Source organism: Triticum dicoccoides, chromosome 3A (assembly GCF_002162155.2).
Source record: "Triticum dicoccoides isolate Atlit2015 ecotype Zavitan chromosome 3A, WEW_v2.0, whole genome shotgun sequence".
NCBI classification, from domain to species: domain Eukaryota; kingdom Viridiplantae; phylum Streptophyta; class Magnoliopsida; order Poales; family Poaceae; genus Triticum; species Triticum dicoccoides.
In genome coordinates, this window is record NC_041384.1 from 174,855,501 (window position 1) to 174,874,056 (window position 18,556).

Here is an 18,556-nt window from a genome sequence, read left to right on the forward strand (position 1 = left end):
TGAAAATAATGAAACTTGGCATGGTGTCATGACATGGCACCAACATGGTGTGGTAATTTTTTTGGCCGAATTGGGACAAGCTTTGGTGTAAGCTTCTTGCAAACCGGAGATTCCCTCAAGAAGGCTCGTGGTTCCAAGAGGGAACGTGTCACCTCCATGTGCGAAACGACATACGTACACTGCCTTCTCCCGCCTTAAATTTTTTACACAGCTAGATTAGTCCAAATAGTAGTATTGTGCTAAATTTTGGAATTATTTCGGGTTCGTTTGGCCTTTTTTATACATTAATTGAGTTTCTGGGCATTTAATGTGCAGAATTCAAATTTGAACTACAAGCACATGATCCAGTGCACCAAAGTTGTTTGAAAAACCACATGTGTGTCCTTGGGTGAATTTCTAGGTCCCATTCAAGAGATGGGAGTGAAATTCAAACATCTGGGCGTCGTGGCTCGGCCAGAAAGATTTAGGAACTTGGTTTTTTAATTCCTGTAATTCCAAAACACGCCTAAAAATCATGAACCTTGGCATGGTCTCATGACATGGCACCAACATGTTGTGGTAATTTTTCTGTCCGATTTGCAAAGGTGCACACATTAACATTCAACAAAGTCATTTTGGAACAAGTGCTGTCACATTACAAATGGGAAACACAAGTATAATTGAAACCGTGGGCGTTCGACTTACCAATTACGTGCGGCCACGTTTTTTTATTGGCTAGGAGGTGCCATGCGGGGTAGATATTGGAGTATGGGAGGCGTGCGATTAGACCCCTGCGCGTGCTAAACAGGAGGAGAGCCCTTTGACCGCTACCCGCCGCGCACCTCCCTCCCAACGTCTCCATTAATGGCGCTCGAGCACCTGTTCTATGGCAAAGCTATATGTCTCACTGGACTGAGATTTAAGAGAGAAAAATGAAAATCTGAAAAGAAAGTTTTGCACGGGTCTGGATGTAAGATCCGACGGACCTATATAGCATCGACTGCGACTTATAGTAAGCATGATGAATATAAGGACGATGACATTGGATAATAATTGTCTTACATGTTTATAAACATGATTAAAAAAAGCCACATGCGGCAACGCTCGATATACACAAGGGCAAAAGAAGAAGGAAGACAATGATCTGGCTCACTGATCTCTACTTTCTTGATGCGTTGCTGCAAGCCGTGGGAACTAGTCTCCGCGGAGGGTGATGACGAGCTCTTTCTTGTCCTCAAGATGCTGGTTGGGAGCATCCACGGATTCCTCCACCAGCCTTCTGCGCTCGATGTGCATCATGGCATTCTCGTTCATAAGTTTCTCGATGATGACGCCGGTCCTCTTCAACAAGGCAGTGGTCTGCTCCTGCTGCTCCGCACTTCCGATCATCTTTGCCCTCAGCAGGTCGCGCTTGTCCTGGAGCTTCGCATTGCTCTCATTTAGTTGCCGGATGACGTCGGTAGACTGTTCAAACGAGGCTTGCAGGTCATCCTACAACCTCGCCCACCTGGAGATCTGATCTATCTGCCTAAGGATGAGGGCACGCATGCGCGTGTAAGAGTCGTCGCCTGCCTGCGAGACATTTTCCCAAGTCGTCGCGATGCGGGAGGACATCTTTGCTGCATTCGCGGTGCGGCAGGACATCTCTTCTACTTCCGCGGCGCGACCGTACCAGTCTGCTGCATCGACGGCGTGGCGGGTCCTCTGTGCTGCTTCGGCGCTGCGAAGGGAGCTCTCTGCTACTACGGCCGTGCGACGGGACATGTTGGCTGCTTTCGCGGCGAGGCGGGACATGTCTCGTGATTCCGCTTGCAGGCTCGCCTCTCCCTGGTGGCAACCTCTCGACCCAGAACTCACGTTGGCCATGGCGGACGCAAGGGAACGATGATGAATGACTTGTTTTTTTTTGACTTTTTGTGGATGCGGAGTTGAGGAGGAATGTGCAGTCATCTTGGAGTAGTAGTATTTATAACCGAGTAGTAATACACTCCTAAGTGGGAATCTGTTTAGGTTTTGATCGGTGTGAATAGGTTTGCAATTTGGAATGTGACGGGACGCATGCTCAAAATTTACTGAGGGTTATAAGGGTGGCACTATTCCCGGAAGGCGTAACGTGGGCACGTACACCTTCTCGGCCTCGTACGTGGCGTTTGCACCATAGGGTGCACCGCAATAGGCAATGTCAGCACACGTCTTGTTCCAACAACTGTGCGTGCTCGTTATTACCATCGTGCACGCTTCTTTTAATTATAATGGGTGTGCCTGTCTACCGCACACACGTTGATCTATCTAACTATTTCAGTTTGTTGTGGCTAATCGCAAACGGTTCATCCATGTAAAGTGTATGCCATCAATCGCAGACACTTTGATCTGGATTACCCGTTTCTGTTCTGTTGCCTAATCGCAAGTAATTAATCCTTCTGAAGCGTATGCCCTCAATCACACACACCTTGATCTGGCTGACCATTTCTTTTGTCTTGCCTAAGCACAAACAGTTCATCCGAGTGAACCGTATGTTGTATATCGCACACACCTTCATATGGCTGCCCATTTCTTTTGTGTTGCCTAATCACAAACTCTTCATCCGAGTGAACCGTATGCTCTATATTGCACACGCCTTCATTAGGCTGCCCGTTTCTTTTGTTCCGCCTCATCGCAAATAGTTCATTGGAGTGAACCATATGCCCGTTTCTTTTGCGGTTTGGCAATTTGCATGCCTTTCCGACCAGTGAGATACTCCATACAAAGTATGACAGAGAAATAACCATAGAGAAGGAAGCTAAAGGTAAACAATCAAACGAGCATTTTTGCATTGAATCGTTTCACAAGTTTGACTAGTGTTGTTTTTCTACTTTTACAAAAACCGCATCGTAATGTTAAAACGTGCATTTGCAGGTACATAAGTAATAGTAGTGCTCCCTCCGTTTAGGTGTATAAAGTCTTCCCTCCTTCTTGGTCACGGTGGACACCAAAGATGAATTATTCACCTGGACGGAGGGAGTAGCACAGTCTGCAAGCATATATAGAGAGAGACGTGTAGTGCAATAGTATATAGTAAAGTTTGTGCTATATGCACCCTACTTACAAAATACGTATGGATACACAAGGTTTCCAAACTTTCCCTCTTGCATACTTAATTAAGGACGCCAATAATTCCTGAACGTTCGGAATTTATAATTTGTGTCCCAAAACTAATGAGATCACCTTACGAAACTAAATTATACTCCTACTAAAAGCCACGATGCTCGCAGGAGCGCTTGCGGCGTGCCACGAGTGCCCTGGTGCGTGGCCGTTTCCGAGCGCGCAGACACAACGCCTCTTCCTCAGCCTCGCAACTCGCGAGGTGCTGATTGGCGGCTTGCTGGCGGGCGAGCGCGATCTCACCGGTGTGGTGATCCGGCGCCAACAGGGTACTCCTCCTCAATGGAAGCGTGCACCCGTTCGTACCGCCAAGCGTAGATGAGGCGCTTGGGCCCGACTGCACTCAGGGCTTTGGCACGGGCATCCTCCGCCACCCTCACGGCCCTTGCACGAGCCTTCTGCCAAAGAGACAATTGCCTAACTCTCGCGGACGCGACATAGACCTGCCAGGCAGCTTGCCCCGCGGCGTGCTTCTCTTCCTCGGCCTTGTTCTCCGCCTCTATTTTGGATTTCTCTGCCGGCGGCAAAGCCTCCCACGTGGCGACATCCATTTCTTTCCAAACCTCCTCAAGGCTGGGGGGCTCGGCGGGCGGCGCGGCGTTCTCCTCGTAGCGGGGAGCCGACGCGAACACCGACGCGCGTGCTAGCGAGATTGGGAACGCCAACGCGTCCACCTTGACGTGTCGCAGCGAGGAGTGGAATGCCGACACGTCCTCCTTGACTAGTGGCAGAGAGGAACGTAATGGCGATGCTTGACCGTCCAGGCGGTGCAGCGAGGGGCGCCTAGGGCTTGGGAGGGGCGATGCCATGGTGGTCGACGTGAGAGGGAGGGGGGGGGGAGATAGCGATGAACGTGAGCGTTCTTCCGAATGCCATGGGAGGCACGGTATTTATAGCGAGGAATGGCACACCTACATAAGATATGGGCTAACCTGCGCTGACTTAACTGCAGGTCCATTTGCGTCACTGACATGTGGGCAAGACCCCTGTTGGGCCCATATGTTAGTGACCCAATGCACTTGTAGTTAAGTAACTGAAGCAGCATCCCGGAAGATATGTTGCATGATTAACGTAACAGCTACTCCCATCACATGCTCAAATTTCAAGGTGCATTAATTCATTGCATGCAAGGATTATGAGAAACTTGACCAATGCATGAACTTCATGCATGCATGCATTGCAATTAATGCATTGGTAAACACAATTCTTTGAGAAAAACGAGTGAATTAATTGAGTGCTTTTACAAACCATGAAAATTATTCCACCACTCATCATCTAGCTTGGTTGGTGAGATTTTTGAATTCAGCCCTATAAACCGGAAAGGAGGTAGTATGTAGGCATATTTGTTGGAGTAAATTACGGGGGAGGGAATGGGTGGAAATGTTGCTGGTCACAACAGATTGGACGAGCGCGGGGGGAGGAGAGTCATGCATGCAGATTTTTTCCACACGGGGTGGAGTGGTGGGACCGCTGGAGGGAGAAGGAGAGTCTAACAGGAATATTGTTTCCACACATGGAGAGGAAAAGATTTGGAGACGAACAGGCTTCCTACAGGTATGGGGAACAGTGCATAATAAGTCTCATCTTGCATGCCAGGCTAGGTATAGTCTCAAGTCATTAAAAACATACACGCCCCACACATGTTCATATTTCAAGGTGCACTAAATTATTGCATGCGATGATTAAGGCTGGCCATAATGGCAGTATCTTAGCTGGTATCATGCACACAGGAATAGCAAACATGCTGATGTGGCAAAGAATTAAAGAAGAGAGGGGGGTTAGAGTAACTAGTGTTCATGCATGATTGGTAAACACATTTTTTTGTGAAGAACGACAACATTAGTTGAGTACTTTTGCAAACTACAAAAACTATTCCACTGCCTCTATCTTGCTAAGAGTAGGTGAATTTTTCAAATTGAGCCCTTTAAACTAGAAGGGAGGTAGTAGTACTCTAATAGCTCTTGTTGTGATGACAAGATAGGACATGGCATGCACCAGGACGGAGGAACTAGTAGTCTGCATTGTGCATTTAAGTTTTGTCTAAAGTCAATGTACCTCTACTTTGACCAAACTTATAGAAAAATGTATCAACATTCAAAATGTCAAATCAATATTTTTATACTCATTATAAAATGTATTTCTTATGCTCATTATAATCAGTATTGTACATATTGATATTTTTAGTATAAATTTGGTCAAACACTTTGCAAACAGTTGACGGAAGGAAAAAGGACCAGAGGGAGTATCATGCATGCGGAGTAGGCAAAAAAATTGCTCATTTATAGCCGATCGAAGTCTCAAAGGGCGCAACCGCGCGAGGGAGGCGAAGGTCATGGGAGGCGCGATGGTTGACGGAATTCAGTGAAGTTACCCACGCACCGGCATGGCGTGCGAACATGCATAAGCTATACCGTCAGGCCTACGATATGGGTCTAGTAGACATGACATCTAGTGGGTCCTGCATAGTTCTTGAGAACTCTTTGGGGGCTTGCAGCCATTTATCCACCGGGCAAGACAGCAACCCCACGCCGTTCGCACGCCCTACTCATCCCCGTATTCTACTAGTACAATACCTTACAACAGTTCTCTCCCAGTCGTCCCGTCCTTTCACATTACACCAGTTCAACTTCTCCTAACCCTCCTCCAAAATCCATGGCCTCCCAAATCTCCATGGTCGCCACTGAGTACTAGGTTAGAGCCATCACCGGCGATGAGTTCATCGTCATCTACACACGTGGATCCACGATGGTGAAAGCATGCCTTGCTCGCTTCCTACGCATGTTCGACAGTTCAACGGATGAGTTGGTCGCTGGGATAGATGTTGAGTACACCACAGTCCTGCAAAGAGAGAAGATTCTAAAGGAGGCGGAGAAGAAGAAGCCTGACGTGATCCAGGTTTGTGTACATAACGTGTGCTTGGTCTACCACATATGCCATGCCGATGTTGAGTGCCAGGATTTTAAGAACTTCCTCAAGGACGGAAGAGTGAAATTCGTTACAGTAGACTTTAGGAACGATAGGGATGTCCTGGGTTGGATAGGCCTTGTTGTAGGCCAGCCCTTCGATCTCCAGAAGGCAAGCCTAGGGTCCTCCTCTCAGCCTTCAATGCTGACCCTGGCAGCAACCATGATTGATCCTTCGTACGCTGAACTGAAGAAACCTCACCACGAGTTTCATCATTCATGGGAGTCGAAGACATTAGATGAAGATCACATCCTGTACGCAGCAATGGATGCCTACCTTTGTTTAAATATCTACAAGGGTTGGATGAAGAAGCAGAGCCTAGTGTCCGGGTCAAGCAAAGAAGCGTTGGCGAAGAGGAAGAGAAGAGGGACGAGGACGAAGTCAAGGACGTGGACTCGGACTCCGAGTAGGTGGCAGTGCCGTTGCTCATGCTGGTTCTACTACAGTGTCAAGCGGACTAGTTGCTTAGTTTATTTTTAAGGGTGTGTTGTGCTGAGGCCCCAACAGAACTATGTTTATGTTCTTTCTCATTATTTAAACTCTTTAGTACGTACAGTAGTACCAGTACTATGTCTCCCTCTGTTCCTATATGTAGTGCACATAAGTTTTTTAGAAAAATTCTGATTTATAGTGCCCATTGGCAGCCATCCTGTACTTTGGACCCAAATAGCCATGCCCAACAGCGCACATGCAGCCTCCTCGCTTGTTGCTTCTGCCGAATTGCAACAGCACATGGCCTGGGTGGCAGTATTTTGCGTCCAAGATGCAACCTCCAGCTCACGTGTTGTTATGTGTGCCTATAACTATGCGCACTAGATATTGGAATGGAGGGATTACTACTATTCTTCTTGCAGTTGGTACTACTGCTCGTATCTTCGTGCACCTACTATACTTAATACGTTCGTACTAGTAGTATAATTTGGGTCAGTAGATTTGTGAAAGAAGTTCGACGGAGCGAAGGAAGAAGACGACAAAGAAGCTACCCCGGTATCCATATTAGGGTGGCAGGGTGCCCATGATCTATCTTATGAGTATTGGGTGTGGAATGCAGTCCGCCTTAAAAAATGGATCGTGCCCGGGGTTAAACGGATGGCGGGGGTGGGGGAGCATGGCGGTGGCAGGCGGTTCAGGGGAGAGCGCGGCGGCGGTGACAGGGGATTAGGCGTGTGGCGGGCTAAGAAGATGAACCGTGCATCAATTTCGGAGGTTGAAGAAGCCCTTCTAGCCATCCATGTTGCATCAAACGGCTCACAAGAGTCGACTGACCCAAATTGCTCCTTCAGATTGTAGGATCCACGTGGCATTCAAGGTCTCGAAGGTAGATTCTGCGTCCGCACCTCATTTACGGGCTCGACGCGCGTGCAACCGGCTTCCGCCGCGAGAGCCACCATGCGCGCCTCCTCCGCGCGGGCGGAGATGACAATGACACGCTACTTCCTCCTCGCTGGTGTGCTGAAGCACGCACTCGTCCTCCTCTTCGTACGCTACGTGCATAGACACAGCTCCACCAGCTGCTCGCGTGCTTGGCAGCACGGCGGCATCGCGAGGAGGGACTGCAGACGATGTGAGCGGGCAAGCCTTCGGCTTCATGGCATAGGGATGGCGGCAACACGACGGTGATGGGCGAAAAATTGTTGGCCGGAGCAGGCGGGCGCCGGCATGCGGAACGGCGGCGGCGGCATATTGATGAGTATGTGTATGGGTGCTTAGTTTAGTTTTTTATAGGGTTGGTCAAACTTAAAAGAAAAACATACTAGTACACGTAAACATTAGACTTAGGCAGCGCTTTTATTAGTTACCACAACCACGATACGGAATCCTGTGCAAGCGCGTGAACTGCGGCCACGCGGTCGATCAAAAAGTGTGTCACCATGTCGGGCATGAAGGACATCCACCGAACCTTTTTTTGTGTGTGAAAACAATCCCCAGATTTACTCAACTTTTTTTTCCTGGAAAAGTTCTTGATGCTACAATATTTCCATATATTTGAATTTAGCTCCAGTTTGTGTTTATTTGGATTTGGATGTTTTAGGTGCGCCCTAGTTTTTTTTAATACTGATTTTGTGTGTGTGATTGAGAGAGAACGTGTGTATGTGTCCATATGTGTCTTGTGGCGGAAGGGCAATGTGGAGACGGTGTGCGTGTGATAGAGACATAGAGAGGTGTGAATGTGCAAATGATCATGCATGAGTGAGACATAGACAAATGCCGATACGTTGTGTATACAATAGAGAACGGTCTTCTATTTTACCTGTGTGTGTGTGAGAGAGAGAGGAGAATTCGTAACACAACAACCATCTCTCTCCATTCGTCCGTCCCTCGCACGATCGCATGTAACACATGCATCAACACGCACATTTTGAAACCCTGACCTGGCCCATGCCCACCTCAAGGCCCGCACGTCGCTCTCTATCTCGCACGCACAATCTCTTCGTGAATACCCTGTTTAGAATGTAGCTTTTCATCACATACACACACATTCCTCCCCTTAGGTTTGTTTTCTCTCAAAATCTGACACACACACACACACAACACACACACACACCCTCCCCGAGCACACAATTCATCCCCATCCAAGGTTATATGGCAACCACTCTCGCTTGTGCTTCTCTGCACCCCAACATGCACAACACCTCAATCTTCAAAGAGGGCATCGAGGAGATCGAACACGGCGACCACACTGCGCTAGAGAATGCGGGGCCATTTGTAAGCAGGATGATGTGACGATGGCTGACTGACTCCTCCCCCCACCCTATCTCTCTCTCGCACAAAATTACCAATCCCTCTCTCCCCCACACAAATTTATCAATCCATCAACCCATGAGATCCTTCCCCTCTCATCCATGTTTTTCCAACTCTCTCATCAAACCCATTATCTCTTCTCCTTCCATGTGTATAGAATCCGGATGCACACGCATCTCACGTATATTACATGTCTCCATCTTTCTCACAGACCTAACTTCTTCCTTTATCTTTCTCTCTCTATCTCTCTCTCGCTATTTTGTTAGGTTTGTCTCCTACTCTCTCGTCCACATACACACAATCTTTCCCGCCCTATCTGCTCCATCTTTGCAAGCTCTCTCTGCACGTTTCATTCACACATTGGGATATGTTCAAAATGTTGCTTGTATAATGGCTGATGTAGAGTTATTGTTGGTTTTGTTGCATCCTACAAAGTAATAACTATGAAATGCATTTTGATTGTCATTTGACTGGGATTATGTGAGTTTGAGCATGTCGTGAAGTACTATAGACCTCGTATACATCTTGGAATTCGACAATGATTGTAACTATTGAATTGTATAGACCATTACATTCGAAGTCAGTAGCCTAATATATTTAGTTCACAATTTCAACAAATGATTAATTCACTACATACTAAGAAAACAAATGTGTACACCCTCCGTTTTTATTTAAGTCCGCGTATTAGCATTGGTCAAAGTCAAGTTTCGTAAACTATCAGAAAGTTTATAGCAAAAAATATTAACATATACAATATCAAATAAATACCATTAGATTCATTATTGAATGTTACTTTCACATCATACATATCTGTTATGGTAAATGTTTATATTTTCCTATAAACTTGGTCAAACTTTAGGAAGTTTGACTTCGGTCAAACCTAATATGCAGAGTTTACTAGTACTACTCGCTAGTTGCTTAGCCGAATCACCCAACACGCCACACGGGGAGTTTAGTGTCACAAAATTTTGAGGTCGGCTGGAAAATCTCCCGCGCCCCTGATTCGAGCAGTGGGAAGTTACCATCATAGCCTTCAGAATAGGCCTACAGATGACGGTTCGTAGGGGCTGTTTTCGTAACTTCAGGTTCACCCTACCCAGCCAACCCCACCCCGGCGCCCAGAGTAGTACACCTGAATACTCCCCATTTTCTATCCGCACCGCAAAATAGACTTCTCCACGGCACCGCAGCCTTTGTGCTCTTCCCCTTCTACATCGGCGCACTCATCCACTGCAGTGCATCTGCCTCATCGACGACCTCGTACGCCACACTTGAGCCGGTCCATCGTCGTCGTCGTACACGGAGCCTCTTCCCCAGCATCGTCTTCCACGGTCTCGGATATGCTTCCCGGAAGCCGATGCCAGGCGCAGAAGCACCACTGTCGTGGACAATGAACTGACTCCCGTTGCTGACCATGACTCACAGAGGTTGCCGCGACCATCGTTCTCCTCCTTGATTGGTAATGTGTGTATTGAATAACTTAGCAGTACATGTGCAGTTCCAATTTTGTTCATACCTACCCTCCAAATTTCCTGGGTGCTATTGTTCCCGTAAAAGTAATTGCTTATAGCCTCCATTGTCCAACAGAATACCAGCTTGTAATTGTGCGTCGCTCCTATATCGCGCTGTGCTTGGGTAGGTTTTTCATCTGCAACCAGTAGTGTGGCAAATGATGGAACGTTTTTTAGAACTAGCAAGATGCCCATGCGTTGCACGCATCAAGATGCATTTGTATGAGTAGTTTATCTTGTGGGAGAAAAGGATGAACGAGGGAAGGCCTTATTTGCAAATGTGGAGAGGGTTGTGGGTATCTTTTTGAAAAATTGCCATTGTTTCCTTCCTATCTATCAGATATAAATCGGACGGCCTATATTGCAGGATGGCAGGCACACCATCATCACCAACTCTGTTTTTTATAAGAAACGAAAAAAGTAGAGAGTAGAGAAGTAGAGATAAATATTAAATATAAATAAAATAAATATAACAGTATAGAAGAGAGTAGAGATAGCAGAGACGTCGGGAAAGGATTGCGCGCGCGGGGGGAAAAGCAGCTGGGTGTGCGCTAGTTTTGGCGCGCAGCCTCCGGCGCGCTTTAAAAAATCCAACGCCCTCCCACCACTCCGTGACTTGCCACTACTCTCTCCCCACTCTGTGCCTCGCCACCGCTCTCTCCCTGCTCTTTCTCACCTCACTGTCACCGTGCGACCATGCCGCCGCGTCGCCGAGAAACTTGGGGATACCGCGGCGTCTGCGCGCACCCCTCCCGCGGCTTCTCCGCCGAGATCTGGTTCCGCGGGATGCGCCTCGGCCTCGGCAATTTCAACACCGCCAACGAGGCCGCTCGCACGTATGACGCGGCGGCGTGGCACCTCCGGTGGCCTCATAGAACATTGAACTTCCCCAACATGCTGGCGCGGGAGCGGGCACAGGAGCTCGCACCTCTGCCGCGACTTATCACCGACGAGGATCGTCGTGACAACTGGAGGCGGGAGCATCATCTTGGCATCGCCGAGATGGACGAGGAATCCATGGGGCTATGGTGCCAACGCTTCCTGCGGGACATCATCAACGAGCATGAGTTCTACGCGCAAAGGAGGGTGGAGAGGGATAAGAGGAGGGCGGAGCGAGCCGCCTATCGCGAGGACAAGCATAGGCGAAAAGTGGACACTCGGTTCAACATGAGTCTAGGAGCACCGTCACCCTGGGAATCCGATGATGATCGGTATCATCACGCCTACAGTCAGATGTCGGAGGATGACATCACCAAGGAGGAGTCAGACGACGAGGAGTAGTTGAATAATCTATTTTTTTATCTATCTATGCTTTGAACTATCCTGTACTCTCTAGTATCTACTCTTTATCTCTACTTCTCGATCTCAGCACTGTAAACACTTTTTTAAGGCGTCGCGCATTGCGATTCTGTTGGGGATGCTCTAACATGGCAGACGAGTGCTTTAATGCGTGAGTATTACTAGTAGTATATTTTTCTTGCCATGTTGAGATTTTAAAACCATGAGTGCGAACATGCAGAGGAGCAAGGAAGACCAAACACGGGATATTGGGGACATCTTCAAGGAGCATGGAAAGTTAAAGAGGAGCTGTACCGAACCTGTAAAATGAGCTTTGGTAAGTAACACCCTTTCAATTACTTTCATTTAGCCTCGTGTTCTTCGATGTGTATATGTTGTAGTTTCTGTTTCTCTTAAGCCTCATGTTTTTCCATGTGTAATAAGAAGAGTCTTAATCGTCCTAATGCTTTCGTTTTTTAGCTTGATGTAGGAAGTGGGTGTTCTCACCTTGTAGTCTATTTTTATATTTTTTTCCATTTCTGTTTATCTAGCTTCTACTAAATGGATCTGGATTTCTAGTATTGATCTAAAAAAGAAGTAACTTCATGTCAGGATGCAGTTCCTGCGAGGAGGGAAGTATAGTCAACCTCGAGATCATGTTTCCAAAATGAGGCTGGATTACACACAAGGTGCCAGTTCCTTAATGGTGCTGGATTAGACACAAGGTGCAAATTCCCAGATGATGTTGGATTACACACAAGCCAAGTGGAGTCGTCAGCTGTTCATGTCCTCGTGGCTCTAGTAAAGGCTGAAAGAAAGCGTGTAGCAACCCTTGAGAATGTAGCTGTGTTCCTGAAGAAGCGAAAAGAGCAATCAGATGCTCTCTTCACCCATGCAAAAGAAGAGATGGAAGAAGCCAGAATTAAGGTAGCAAAGGCAGAGCAGGCTAGGCGTCTCCTGCTATCTAAAACTGTTGTTAATACAAAATTTCCTTCATAGTAGCTAGGTTCAAATGTTTATCCAGTCAGCATGCTGTTGTGATGTCCGTGCATGTACTGATGTGGCACAATTTTTTTTCCGGGTCATGTAATAACAACAATTACTTTCCAAACAATAACAGACGAAGCATTGGACATGGTATAGTTCACGCGCAAGCCCAACATTCCAAGTTCAACTTCCACATCAAACACATGTTCACGGATATCTGCACATTCATACATAATGTCCACAACCATGATTCACTTCAAAGCCAAAAAAATTTAGGAGAGTTATGAATAAAGAAAAACCTCTAGTTCCTGCTACCTATGCAAGCACAACAATCAAGACCATGCGTAATTAATTATATTATGGTAAATTTTTGTGTTCTAAAATGCCGGCCGGCTCGTGGAAGGACGTGTTGTCGGCACACACGTGGATTTAATGAAGGCAGGCGGGGCAGTCTGAAGCCGGTTGCATGCGGCGAGGAGTCGTGTTCAGCCGGGCCTGCAGCAAGTGGGGCCCTCTTGGCCAGCGTGCCAGTTCAATGCCTGCGCTATGAGGGGTCGCATCCGTGTCAGAGCAATCACTCCCTCCAGTCCTTTTTGTTTGGGTATAACAAAATCTCATTTTCCATTCACATTTTACAAGTAAAATTTGTGGACAAACTTTGACCCAAAATACGATGGGGACTAGTAAACCAGAACAGAGGTAGTAGTTTTTTTAATCAAAGAAGGGTTTCCCCTTCCGATTTTCATTACTGAAAACTAACATCTAAATATAAACCATATTATTTGCCCTAGAACTACCAGGTACAACATCTCGCAACATAAACCCATACAACCATATGCCAAGGAGGTACGTAGTACTGTGAATTCCATTTTCGCTCCATACCAATCGTTCTAAAAACTACTTAGTACTTATAATGCGCCATTGAAAATCGGAACTCTTAACCCCGTTAAAAATGATATTTTAAATGTGGCTACTCGATCTGTGGCAACTAGCGAGCCACCGCCTCCAAGTCGTTCACATGTGGTCCCGACCATCAACTCCTCCAGATCAAATTATCACGCGAGCTGACTATTCCTACAAAGGTGCGCTCCACCACATACCCGGTACCCGCGAATGCAGCAATCGTGCACCTAGGGTTTTAGGGTTTATTTGTTAATGTTGCCTTTACGTAACACTCATGTGTGCAAGACAGCGAGAGACCGACTGGGTGTGTGCGCCTCTTCTCTTCGCATATGTACTCCACCGTTTGTCTGGTGTCCAAAAAATTATAATAGCTACTAGCAATGTGCCAATGCGTTGCCACATGATCAGACTAGATTAATACATATTCACCGATTTGATAGAAAAAAGTCTAGTTTTGAAATACGTATATCACTAAAAATATGTTATGTTTCACTCAAAATATATTCCTTTGGCGGTTTTGATGAGATAAGGGAGGAATGTTGTTGGTTTCAAGATTCGATAAGTGTTATATGTATAATTTCTACTCTTACTGGCAAGATGCCCATGCGTTGCACGGAACATCAAGGTCTTGTGGGAGAAAAGGACGAACGAGGGAAGGCCTTATCTGCAAATGTGGAGAGGAGTGCGGGTGAATTGCCATAGTTTCCTTCATATCCGTCAGATATAAATCAGATGGCCTATATTGCAGGATGGCAGGCCCACCATCATAACCAACTCTGTTTTTTATCCCTACTCTTATAAAAAGCATAGTCGGTGATGATCGTGTGCCTGCCATCCTGCAATATAGGCCGTCCGAGCTATATCTAACGGATAGGAAGGAAACTATGGCAATTTTGCAAAAAGATACCCACACCCCTCTCCACACTTGCAAATAAGGACTTCCCTTGTTCATCCTTTTCTCCCACAAGACAAACTACTCATACAAATGCATCTTGATGTTCTGTGGAACGCATGGGCATCTTTCTAGTTGTTGCAAAAAGCCCATGTGTGTGAGAGAGAGGGAGAGAGGAGGAGGACGGAGTGCATGTGTGACAAAGACACAAAGAGTGTGTGTGCGAGAGGTATCAGCTTAAAATGAGGCGATAGTGTGTGTGTGCACGATCGAGAGGGCGTGTCTCAAGAAGGGAAGAAAAATCTACATAGATACAAGGAGCGGGAGAGAGACATGTATGCGATAGTGGAAGCACGAGTGTGCGGGTGTATAAACCTATCTAGAGACTAGTCGATAAATGTTTGTGAGAGAAATACGAGTCGGGGGTGCGAAAGAAAGAGTTTTGTGTGTGAGAGAGAGACGGTAGTCGGGAAGGGGAGTAGAAGCAGGAGTTGTGTGTGTGTGAGAGAGAGGGAGGATTATGTCGGATTGGTAAACAAATGAATAATGTCAGTCTGGGATGGAGATGAAAAGGAGACTACAAGAAATGTTTTGTCTACAGGAGAGAGAGTAATTTTAGTGGTATGATTGTGTCGTGACCGATTTTCCGGACTTTAATTTCCAGAAAAGGGCCGTTGTGCTCACCAGCCCCAGGATTACTGTTAGCTAATGAGGCACCAACTTGATACAGAAATTCCGAGCAAACATACAAAATATGTAGTACAAGACCATTCTGGCCTGTGAGTACATCAAATGGTTTCTAGTGGTTGAGGGCGGAAGCGGTTTGTGGATCACCATGGTCTATGGGACTCCATTTCCCACAGGAACATCTGACCAGGTTAATTCCTATCTTCGCGAGGCTGCTATCACCGTTGCTTAGGTTCCGAGGCTGTCATCGCAACGCTCCTCTCCAAGCAAGCAATCTGGCCAAGACAATAGCCAGGGACAAGCCAGTGAGTACTTTGAATGTACTCGCAAACATTTAGAACACAGGTATAATATAATTGATCGACATACACTGAAATATTCTATGATCACATCGTGAGTCATAAATAAAATCTTGATGCAAGCAGGTTATTTATATGCAACCGGAATATGCAATGACAGAATAGAAATAAAATGCACCGATCGGATGTCTGAAGCGACGTCTCGAAAGGATAGTAAAAGTGAGCATGCCTCAGTCGGGCGTCTTAGCGACACCACGTAAGGGGCTTATAAAGTAAATAATATAGCAAACATGCCACAGTCGGGCGTCGGAGCAACGCCACATAAAGGGCTTATAAGAAAATGAAATAACAAACATGCCATAGACGGGCGTCTGTGCGACGCCGCAGAAAGGGCTTATAAGTAAATGAAATAACCACATGCCACAGTCGGGCGTCTGAGTGACACCACATAAAGGGCTTGTAAAATAAATGAAATAACGAACCTGCCACAGTCGGGCGTCTGAGCGACGCCACATAAAGGGCTTGTAAAATAAATGAAATAACGAACCTGCCACAATCGGGCGTCTGAGCGACGCCACATAAAGGGCTTATAATCATAGTGAATATCCAGGAGGTGGTACCGTCCCAGGGATATTCCTTATTTCAAACAATACAACCAGTTAGTCCACATTGATAATAATCATAACCATCATATATCACAAGTCATAATCAATATTCGGGTTTAGTAGTTTCTCCTCCAAAGACCGACACTAAGACCGACACTTGACCCATCCCAGACGGTAATCCTTGACCATGGACACGGCTATTCCAATAGGTTTAATATCTCTGCAGAGGGTGTACTCTTGACCCACGAGTAACGGATTTCCTTTAGTCCATCGGGACTAATTCCGTCTACGGTCTTTTAATTGAAAACCCACCTGACTTGCACACACCAGTTTTTACTCGTGCCTGGAATCACCCATGACACCTGTTAAGCAAAACTCTAAGTGGGGAGGCTACAACCTCGCGTAGCATGGGATCAAATTTCTATCGCGCGCTCTAAGGGGTGCCCCCCTCTCGGTCCCAACCGGATACACCCATGCCCCCGGACCAGGTGGCATGCCTACCGGATGCAGCCGGTATCTTCCACCATGGCCTCTCTGTACGGTGTTTGCCAAGACAAGGGTTAACAATTTACTGAACCATACCCCACCTATGGCAGGGACCAGTGGCAGTACGAAACAAGTATGGGGGTTACCGGAACAAGACTCGATCTGTGGTCGACTCAGGAGGTTTATAAATTCCCTGCATGACATGTATAACGAATATATTTCAACCAGCAACATCACCGCCCATTATGCCTTGCTATGCCATATCGGACATAACCGTCCCGACGGAGACCGGCGACAAGCTCACGCCTACCCAAGGCAGAGGCTTTCTCGGATTCCTTGCCGGTATGCATGCAAGGCACATGAGGATGATTACCATCACAAGTATGTTCATTCCCAACAGCAAGGAAATCACGAAATACGCATCCATGCAAATGATCATATCACATGAAATAACAAGTTCTCCAAAATAAGGTGGTGTTCTAAACGTGTCAACTAACACACCAAAAATATTATTCCGGGGTTCAGAATGCTTGCCTTCGTGGTGTAGAAAGGCAGGGTGCACTCCTAATCTTTTGAAAGCTTTCCTCTCTTCAAAAATCCCATTTTCAAAAATATGCAAATAACACATAATTCAAAAAAAGTACAAAAAGTTGTTTGGAAAATTTTCAAATAAATCTTAAAATAAACTAGACAGAATTTGAGAGATGTAGGAAAAAGAATTAACTCATTTGGAGTTGTATTTAAAAAGTTATAGACAGTCAAAGCTCTGGTCAAAATCTATTTTTAAAATAAAACAGAAAAAAAAGAAAAACGTTTCGATTACTGACCACGTCGAAGGCGTAAGTTGAAATTACGCCTCCACTTATCCAGCCTGGACGCGCGGGGTGTCACTGCCAGTGGGTCCAGGGGGCCCACTAGTCAGGTTTGACTAGTCGGCCCGCCCCTTCTCCCTCCTCTGTCCGAGCGGGGCGAGGCTCCGACGACCAACGCCGGCGAGCGGTGGCTCCTCGCGGCCTCTAGAGGGCGGAGATGGATCCGCCAGACTGGGGCGGTCCTCCCGGTAGTCGTAGGGTCGGCGGGGACGGGGTGAGCTGCCGGCGACGAGCTTCGCGGCGGAGGATGTTTCGGCGGCGAAGTGAACTTTCGCCCGCGGCTAGTCCCGAGCAAAATGGAGTGGGGTTTTGGACTCATGAGAGGGAGAGGGAGTTCCTGGTGAAGAGAGTGGAGAGGGGGAGGTCCTGGTGGCGCCGGAATGGCCGAGGCAGTGGCGGCGGCAGAAGTTGCCGGAGAGGAAGAAGATGACTCCTCAGGTCGATCCATTGCTACGGGAGGGTCAGTGAGGGAGTGAGAGAGGTTGCCTGAGGCCTGGACGTGCTCAGGGGTACTATATATAGCGCATCCATGGCGGTTCCGTGGTCGAGGATAAGGTCACCGGCGAACCGACGTTCTGTAGCTTGCAGGGTGACGTAGAGGCGACGAGAGCTAGGCGACACACTTGTGGATGAGCTCGCGAAGCTCCAGGGGGCAGGTGGCGAGTCGGGGTGGCTTGGGCGGCGCCGACCATGGCAGGGCGCACTGCGGACGCCGGCGTGCCGCCAAAAGTGCTCTACCAGTGGCGCTGTAGGCGCCAGGGTAGGCTACCGTGTTGTGGCGAGAAGGGGAGCGCGTAGCGTGGTTCTGCAGAGTGGGCCAAGCCAGGGGCGCGACGCGGCGGCTCGTGCGCGGCATGTGCAAAACGCGTGCTCTGCTCGCGCCCAGAGCACGCTCACCAGGTGGCTTGGTTGGAGCTGGGGATTAGCAGTTCTAGTCTAGGGGTAGTTGGGATGCTAGTGGACATGCTAGTTTGATCAGAGGTGCAAGTTCACAGTGCAACGTCAAAATACATGTCAAAGCTGATCATGCCCATAAGGTGTTTGACAAAATGCCAAGGGCACTTAGGCATTTCTTGGAGTGGCCAAAATCTCCAGATGGTGGTCTCATTAGATGCATAAGGAGGTGGTGAAGTTAGTTTGTCAAAAGCAGAAACTTGTTAGTGCAAGAATTGCAGAACTTCAATTCTGTACAGAAGTTAAATGGCATCAC